The sequence below is a fragment of the Silene latifolia genome, chromosome 2, assembly GCF_048544455.1.
Source record: "Silene latifolia isolate original U9 population chromosome 2, ASM4854445v1, whole genome shotgun sequence".
Lineage (NCBI taxonomy): Eukaryota > Viridiplantae > Streptophyta > Magnoliopsida > Caryophyllales > Caryophyllaceae > Silene > Silene latifolia.
The window spans coordinates 75,192,488-75,201,858 of record NC_133527.1 but is presented as its reverse complement, the minus strand read 5'-3'; the positions used below and the strand labels follow the sequence as shown (position 1 = coordinate 75,201,858).

At 40.1% G+C, this 9,371-nt stretch overlaps 1 non-coding gene across 1 annotated transcript; it reads right to left on the bottom strand.

Moving 5' to 3' along the window:
* Positions 1-242: 242 nt before the first annotated feature.
* On the bottom strand, positions 243-349 carry LOC141645038 (small nucleolar RNA R71). The gene has a single exon (XR_012544633.1). It is a non-coding gene; the product is annotated as a small nucleolar RNA R71 (small nucleolar RNA).
* Between the last annotated feature and the right edge of the window lie 9,022 nt (positions 350-9,371).

Genomic DNA, 9,371 nt, shown 5'->3' with positions numbered 1-9,371 from the left:
TTGGAGGGATGCCTAGTGAAGACCCTCATTCACATATGGAGACTTTTTGTGACTATTGTGACGCGATTTCTCAAACCGGAGTTACTCAAGATCAAATCCGATGGGTATTATTTCCTTTTTCTTTGATTGGTACCGCAAAGCAATGGTTGAAGAGCCTAGACAAGGCTACCCTTGATATTGACTCATGGAAGAAGTTGGGACTTGCCTTCTACAAGAAGTTCTATCCTCCGGATAAGACTGACATGTTGAGAGCCCAAATCACCGGATTCAATCAAAGAGATGAGGAATCATTGCATGAAGCATGGGAGAGATTTAAGGACACTTGTAGTTCTTGTCCACACCATGGACTTAGCGAGTGGTTCCTTGTGCAACAATTTTGGAATGGTATATATGAAGACTCCCGCAACATTCTCAATATGGGATCCAATGGTATGTTTACCGATGTTGATGACAATCAAACATGGGCCAAATTTGAAGAAATGCCGATTCATAATTCACAATATAATAGGCCTCGAAAGGCTACTAGAGGAGGAAAGCATGAGGTAGATTCCATCACAAAATCGGGTGCTCAACTAAGTGCTCATATTGACACCATCAATTTGAAGTTTGAGAAGGACATGGCTAAGCTTGATGAAGCTTCCAAATCACCCAAACAACATGTTAATGCTATGGTGGCATCATCCTCAATTCCAAGTGGAGTATGTGAGAGTTGTGGAACTTTGGGACATGACCAAAGTGAATGTAGCGGAACAAGTGAACAAGTGAATGCTTTCTAAGAATACAAGAGTGGTACCCCTTATTCCAATTATTACAACTTGGAAAGTTCATGGAAACTGTGAAGAACTTAGAAATCTAAATCCCCATCACGGAATTAATTAATCATGTTCCGGCCTATGCAAAGTACATGAAAGATATTCTTACAAAGAAGAAGTCCATCCAGATGCTAGAGACTATTGCATTCACGAAAGTGAGTAGTGCTATTCTTCAAGAAAGTTCACCTCCAAAACTCAAAGATCCGGGAAGCTTCTCTATTCCATGCACCATTGGCGACACAACAATCAACAAAGTATTATGTGACCTTGGAGCAAGTGTTAGTGTTATACCATACTCGGTATGCAAGAGGCTAGGAATGGGAGAACTCAAATGCACCAACATTACGTTTCAAATGGGGGATCGATCAACAAAGATACCTTTAGGGGTATGGGAGGATGTGCCCGTGAGAATTGGTAAATTCTTCATCTTGGTATACTTTGTCATTGTTGACATGGAGGAGGATTCCAACATTCCTATCATTTTAGGAAGACCTTTCTTGCACACCGCGGGAGCGGTAATTGATGTGAAACATGGGGAGCTTACACTTGAAGTGGTGGATGAGATAATCACTTTTAATCTTAACAAGACAATGCGAGCTCCCCGACTACATTAGCCATGTTTCATGGTCGATCATTATAGACGAGAAAGTGATAGGTAGAAGTTGGAACCTCAATGCAAAGATCAAGCTATGGGTAAAGAATCACCACCCATATGGAAGAAGATAGTGGACAATCCTCAAGATGCTCTGTCCGGAGAGTAAGGAGATTTCAACAACAATGAGAGCTTGAATAGCTCACCACCAATCATAACAAGTAAGGAAGAAGGCCTCATTGGCCATGACAACAAGAAAGAGGAGTTGTTTTCATCAAATCATTATACAATTGGAGAGTAAGCTAATGAAGTATGTGGTCTATGGGATGACGAATTCGAAGGACTAGTCAATCCCTACATTGGCAATGTTATGATCTTAGACCAAGGCTTTGTTGATCCTTGTCATCACTTTGACATGGGTCACCACCATGAAGAACACAATGTGCAAAGTTCTATTGAAGATCTTTATAATGAGAATGAACAAACCTTCGACTACTTCTACAAGGTGTTGAGCAACATCAACAACACCTTGGCTATGCCCCCTTGACATCTCATTTAAGAATGAGAGTTTGGTGGAGTCCTCCCTAAACCACCATTTGTAAATATTCTAACCCTTAACTTGCATTTTACTTATTGTATTGCATTTTTTGTCAATTTTGGTTTTGCAATTTCATGCTTTGATCAAGATTTTCAATTTGAGAGAAAGTGGGGGAGGTATTTTAATGTGTTTTGATGTGTAGTGTTGATCTAGTGTGGGAATAGCAATTGCCTAGGCTAACCAAGCCTTCATAGTGCACCCACAATGTTGAACAAATGATTGAAGAAAGAATGATATAGGAAATGAAAATCCCTACGGGTGGTACTGAACTCGTGGGTACAGAAAAGGATCCGAGCGTCCCAGAGGGAATCCACTCGTCTTGGAAGTGATCCGAGCATCCTGGCTGCTAAGACGCTCGTGTTGGGAGTGCTGAGTGAAAAATTGTGTGTGTTTAAAAATCTGAGCAGACTACATAGAAGACGCCTGTCCCAGTCCTGAAGCCGCTCGTCTCAGGAGCAATCTGCGCGTCCTGACTGCTTCAAAAGTTTAAGTTTCTAAGGGGAAGGAGATTGTTGTTGAGAGTAGGGAAGGTAGCTACTCTTGCCATGAGGAAGACGAGCAAGAAGTGCAAAGTCCAAGTGATGATGATGACGGTGAAGCCTCCGGGTCAATGGAGGTAGATGATGATGATGAGGAAGTTGATGAGGAAGATGATGATAGTGATGAAGATGTCGCCATGAGCGACAATTGAGGATTGACAAGCTTTTTGGAGGATGCCACAATCCATTGTGAGTTTCCTACACCTCCTCTAGCTTTATTTATTTCTCTTATTTTCAAAAATTCTTATCTTGATCATTTGTTTTGAGTCCTAGCAACACTTAGAGGACTCCCACCTTGGTCTCATTGAGGTGTCTCATATTGTTCCCACTTGTACAATCCAAAATGACAAACTAGTTTCATGCATTGCATACTTGTGCATGAACTCCCCCATTTTTACACTATAAATAGTGTCTCACTTGGTTTGGGGAAGTTCAAGCACAAGCATTGGGAGTTAATCTAAATTAGCTCTTCAACCAATAAATTCATGCATCATATAGTGTATTATAGAATGCATCACTTGTGTATATGTCATGTAGCTTGCATAGTAGTGTAGAAATCATGCATTCTCATTTAGCTTGCATAATTTTCTATCGTTTTGGCCATTGAGGACAATGCCCATTTTATTGTGGGGATGGGAAATTCTAACTTGACTTCTATATCAAAAAATGATAAAAATTGAAAAATTTTGAAAAATACAAAAACATGCCTTTTTATTTCATAAACATAAAAACCATAAAAAATTGAAAAATTGAAAAAAACCAAAAACATGTTCATTCCTTTATAGTGTAGGATTGTATATATTTTGTATATACTTTTTTGTTTGTTTGTTTATCCTTCTTTCACATTGATCGACTATGCCACATCCGAGACATGAGGATTATGAAGACCGCATGGTATGAACTTTCCAATCTCCTTTTTCCTCTCTACGTTAATGACTATGTGGCTTTATTTTGATTGATGCGGTTTACACCGATGTGATTGTAGGAGTTGCATTTAGTTTATATGGCATACTAGTTGGTAGAAGCATATGCATTAGGTTGTATAAATGTGAGTTGCATCATGGCATATAGTTGCATTTTAGGAAAATTTTGTGAAAAAATCTATTTGGGAAACTTGACAAGTGTATATAAGGCCCCTATACAAGTGTATTTTGATGATGCTCTCGGCTCTTTCGGAAACGGTAATAAGGTAGTTGGTTCGGTGGGTGGAGATGCGACAAAACTTGCTTGGCAAGACAATGGTATTGGCATCCTTGATGAGCCACTCGTACGTATGGCCTAAATTTCCATGCTTGATCCATTGAAATTTGTGGATCAAATTGCTTATATCAAGATGGTGGCTTCCCTTAACCGATTTGTAAGTGTTGTCTTTGTTGAATTTCGGGTTAAAGTGCTTTGCTAATCACGTCACCAAGCCTTCATTAACAATGAATGCCGCGCCATCTTTCCCATTTTCAATTTCCAACCATCTCTTGATTAGTAGTCGAAGAATATTGTACTCATTTTTGGGCTTCCCACCAACATTAAAAAAGGACTCAAGGTAGACAAAGTCTAACTCGATCAAGTGATTGGCTTCTTTTCTAGCAATTAAAGTGTTAGCCACGAACTTGTGCCAATACCTACTACCCGGATGATGAATGTACAAGGCATGGCACTCCTTGAAAGTAGTAAACTCACGACCGGAGATGGCTTGCCAAAGGGGTTTGGCATCAAACTCTAAAGGCTTCTTGATGAATCGGTTCTCGTTCTTAAGCCCAAACACTTTACCGACATCACTTTTATGCATTGTTCTACTCTTGTTTTCGATGCGGAATTCGACAAATCTCGAGTCTCAATTCTATACTCCCTCAAGGAACTAATGAATTCCAATGTCAAAGAGGGGTATGTTAGCTCATTCAATTCAAAGACGGTGGATAACCCCACAGACTCAAAGAATGCCTTTGTTTGCTCAAGAACACCCAATTTACCCAAAGCATCTTGACATACAAATTTAGTAGCTAAAATCTTTTTCTTGTCTAAGGATTCGAATGCAAGCCCATGCTTATCGGAAATGAAAGTTACCTCTGGATAATTTTTCAATTGTTCCACCTCCGGGGTAGAAGTAGTAGCTTCTTCGATAGCATTGACGGTTGCCGGAGCTTGCTCCCTTTGTTGAACCAAGACCAATGCCTTTGATGCAAGAGCTTGTTGTCTCTTGAATAAAGTTGGTGTTTTTGTTGTCTTGTTTCATCCTTTAGTCCTTGCCATGGTTGTTCTCCTTTCAAATTAGTATCAACAAACCAAGTTTATGATTGAATGCTCCTTTCTTCTTCTAATTTCATTTGAATGCTCAATCAATTTGGGAATTTTGGATTTTCACCTAACCCTAGAAAATTTGATTTTGTGAAGAAATTGTTGTTTGAATGGTCTTATTGTTGATAAAGAAGTGATTTGTTTTTTATTTAAGCAAGTTTGGATTTGATTGTGGTGAATTTGGATAAGAAATTGGTGTTTTTGGATGAGGGGATTGAAGGTTGAAGTGAGGAAAACTATTGTGTTTGTGTTTGAAGAAAGGAAATGAAATGAAGAATGAAGGGTGAGTCCCATGTTTTTGTTCATGTAGCGGGTAGGGCTGGGAGGAGCTCAGGCGAATTTTAAGTTAGTGAAAATTTTAACATTTGCTTGGCTCTGGGGACGGCCGTTCTGAAGACGAGACGGGCAGATTTTTGCAAGGGACGCTCGTCTCGAGCTTGGGACGGGAAAATTTCTGTCCAGTGCAAATTTGACAATGGGAAGAACTTTCAGGACCCACGTCCTGGATTGAGGTCGAGCGACCTGAGCTGAGGGACGCTCGAGCTGCTTTCGGCGCGGGCAGATTTCTCTTCAGTGAAAATTTTCACTCGTGCCTCTTCTTTCAGTCCCCACGAGCTCAGGTCTGCCCGTGGGGATCTTCTTCCCGCATCATTTCTTCTTTTTTTCTTTGTCATTTCTTCTTGGGTAGCATTACAAAGACTTTGTTAGCCTAGGCATATGCTTCCCCACACTTGATCATCAAACACTACACATTCAACAAACATTAAAATCCCTCCCTCACTTGCTCTCTTATCACACAAGTTAATCAACAAAGCATATAAAGTGCATTGCAAAAATTGAATAATGTACAAGTTAAAAGAAATGCAAGTTAAAGGGTTAGAATATTTACAAGTGGTGGTTTAGGGAGGACTCAGACAAACTCTCTTTCTTTTGAGAGGTGTCAAGGGGGTAAGGCAATGACGTTGTTGATGTTGCTCAACGCCTTGAAGAACTAGTCAAATGCTTGTTCATTATCATGATAGAGATCTTGCATAGACCTTGGCACATTTTTGTCTTCATTCATATAGTAGTCCGAGTGAAAGAGATGATAAGGGTCTGCATAGCCTTGGTCTAGAGTCATAGCATTCCCAATGTATAGGTTAACAAGTCCTTCAAACCCGTCATCCCATAGACCACATACTTCTCTTGATTCTTTCCCTATGTTGGGTGGATCATGAGTTGACAAGAGCAACTCTCCTTCCTTGTTATCATGGCCAATGAGGCCTCTATTTATACTTGTCATGGGTGAGCTTTGCTTGCTCTCATTCTTGTTATGAAAAATTCCATGCTCTCCGAATAAAGCCATTTCAACACCATCAATATCTTTCTTCCAATTGGGCGGTGTGTCTTTGGCCTTCTCTTTGAGATTTCCATCTATCCCTTGTTCTTTGAATGGAGATTCCATCTTCTTCTTGTCACCCTCCCGAGTATAGTGAACAACCATAAAGCATGGCTCAAACAAGTTGGGAGCCCTCATAGTCTTATCAGGATTGAAGGTGATTGTTTCATCACCTACTTCAAGTGTGAGCTCTCCATGTTTCACATCGATCACCGCTCCGGCGGTATGTAGGAATGATCTTCCTAGAATGATTGGAATGTTGGAATCTTCCTCTATATCAAAAATGACAAAGTCCACCGGCATGAAAAATTTTCCAACTCTCACGGGTACATCTTCCTATACCCCTAGTGGTTTCTTTGTTGTCCGGTCTGCCATTTGTAAGGTCATGTTGGTGCACTTGAGCTCTCCCACTCCTAGTCTTTCACATACCAAATATGTCATGACACTCACACTTGCACCTAGATCACATAGTGCCTTATTGATTGTGGTATCACCAATGGTACTTGGAATGGAGAAGCTTCCTGGATCCTTGAGCTTAGGTGGGGAATTCCCTTGAAGAACTGCACTACTTACCTTTGTAAAGGCAATGGTTTCCAACTTCCTTATGGACTTATTCTTAGTAAGGATATCTTTCATGTATTTTGCATAGGCCGGAACATGGTTGATTAGCTCTATGAATGGTATAGAAACCTCTAAGTTCTTCACAATCTCCATGAACTTTCCATGTTGCTCATTAAGCTTGGGCTTGGCTTGGCGACTTGGGAATGAAAGTCTAATCACAATAGGCTCTTTCTCAACTTATTTGGCCTTCTCTTCATTTCTCTTCTTTGATGAGTCATTGGTAGTTGTCTCTACCACCTTAGGATTTCTCCTCAATGGTTCAATCACATCACTTTGCTGGACATTCTCCTCAACAATATTCTCTTCAATTGGCATCTTTGGCTCCTCATATCTTATACCACTCCTCAAGTGGATGTCATTGATGATCTCATGTCTTGTAGGAGGATTACCTTGAGGAGTTAATTGTCCTTTTTGTCTTTGGGAACTAGAAGATGCCAATGGACACAATTGAGTCTCCAATATTTTGGTGTGAGCAAGGATGTTTTTGATGGTAGTGTCTTTGGCTTGGCTATCCCTTTTTAGTTGAGCAAAGAAATCTTGTTGGCTCTTTTGCATATGGAGGACCGCTTTTTGAACATCAAAAGCTTGGTGGTTGGGTTGATTGTAGTATGGTCTTTGAGTAGGATTTCTCATTGGTGGTAGTGTGTATGTGGGTTGAGGGTTTTGGACATTTTGGCTCTTGTATGAGAGGTTTGGGTGGAATTTGGTATTCTCATTGTAATAGTTGGAATAAGGGGTGCCATTCTTGTATGCTTGGAAACCATTCACTTGCTCATTTGTTCCTCTACATTCGTGATGATCATGTCCCAAGGTTCCACAACTCTCACACGCTCCATTTAGGATTGAAGATGTTGCCACCATAGCATTGACTTGTTGTTTGGGTGATTGAGAAGCTTCATCAAGCTTGGCCATGGCTTTCTCAAATTTTAAGTTTATGGTGTCAATATGGGCACTTAGTTGGGCATTCAATTGTGTGACGGAGTCAACTTCATGCCTCCCTCCCCTAGCAGCTTTTCTTGGCCTACTATATTGAGAGTTGTGGACCACCATTTCTTCGATATTAGCCCATGTTTGGTTGTCATCAACCTCAGTGAATCTTCCATTAGAGCCCATGTTGAGCACATTTCTTGAGTCTTCATATAAGCCATTCCAAAATTGTTGGACGAGGAACCACTCGTTTAGTCCTTGATGAGGACAACAGCGACATGTATCCTTGAATCTCTCCCAGCCTCATATAGAGATTCTTCATCTCTTTGCTTGAACTCGGTGATTTGGGCTCTCAACATCATAGTCTTCTCTGGAGGATAGAACTTCTTGTAGAAGGCAAGTGCTAACTTCTTCCATGAATCAACTACAAGGGTAGCCTTGTCTAGGCTCTTTAACCATTGCTTTGCGGCTCCGATCAATGAAAAAGGAAAAAAAACCCATCGAATTTGGTTTTGGGTTACCCCGGTTTGAGAGATTGCATCACAATAGTCACAAAACGTTTCCATGTGTAGATGAGGATATTCACTAGGCATCCCTCCAAATTGACTTCTCTCAACTAATTGTATGAATGTGGATTTGGCAATAAAATTACCGGTTAAGTGAGGTGGTGTAGGAGTACCATTTGATAGGTTCTCGTCGATTGCTACGGAATGAGATGAAAATTTAGGAATTGTGGGTTGATTTTGAATTGGATTCTCCTCTCTTTCTTTTGCAAAAGGTTGGTAAACTCAACACTATCCGATTGGGCAACACTAATGTCCACAAGTTCTCCAATACCCAAACTTGTTGAAGTCCCTCTAACGGTTCTTCTAATATTGGTCATGGTTCTTTCAATATCAAACAACTAGAAAACATCTAAAACTACCTTGAAGAGTTTGACTTCCCTAAGGTTAAGAAAGACACAACTAAAAACAACAAATGATAACAATTCAATTGAACATCGTCCCCGGCAATGGCGCCATTTTTTATTCGGTTTATAACTTTGTCGTCTAAGCTAACCAATCAAAACAATATTTATAATTTTAACTAGCTACTTTTAGTAGAGTGGCAAATAAAGGTCGGATCCCAAAGGACAGGTATTGAATCAAGTTATCGGTTGTAGAGAGCTTTGTCTTAGGGTGTCACAAGTTGGGTTGAGATTGAGGGTTGTAAACTAAACTACTTAACAACGAATGTAAAGAAATGAAAGCAAAACAAAGCAAGTAAACAAATAGAGTTTGTAAACAATTGATTAAGGGACTAGGGTGTCATGGGTTTATAGGGGATTCATGGTGGAGATCTTACAAACATGTTTACATAGTTGCAAGCAAATTATTATTGTAGTGGAATCGAGTTAGTTTATGTCTTACAATTCCTAAGAAGATTTGTGTCCTAGAGCCGAGTCGGTCAAGACTGTACAACACCTACAAGTCGAGTTAGCTTCTTCCTATTCAACTATATGCATGGTCTAACAAGCCTTGTGTTAGTTTATATCTTACAAGTCTTGTTGAATGGATAAGAGATTCATGCAAGGTTGTCAATCAGGCAAATCATCAAGCATAACATGTGCATA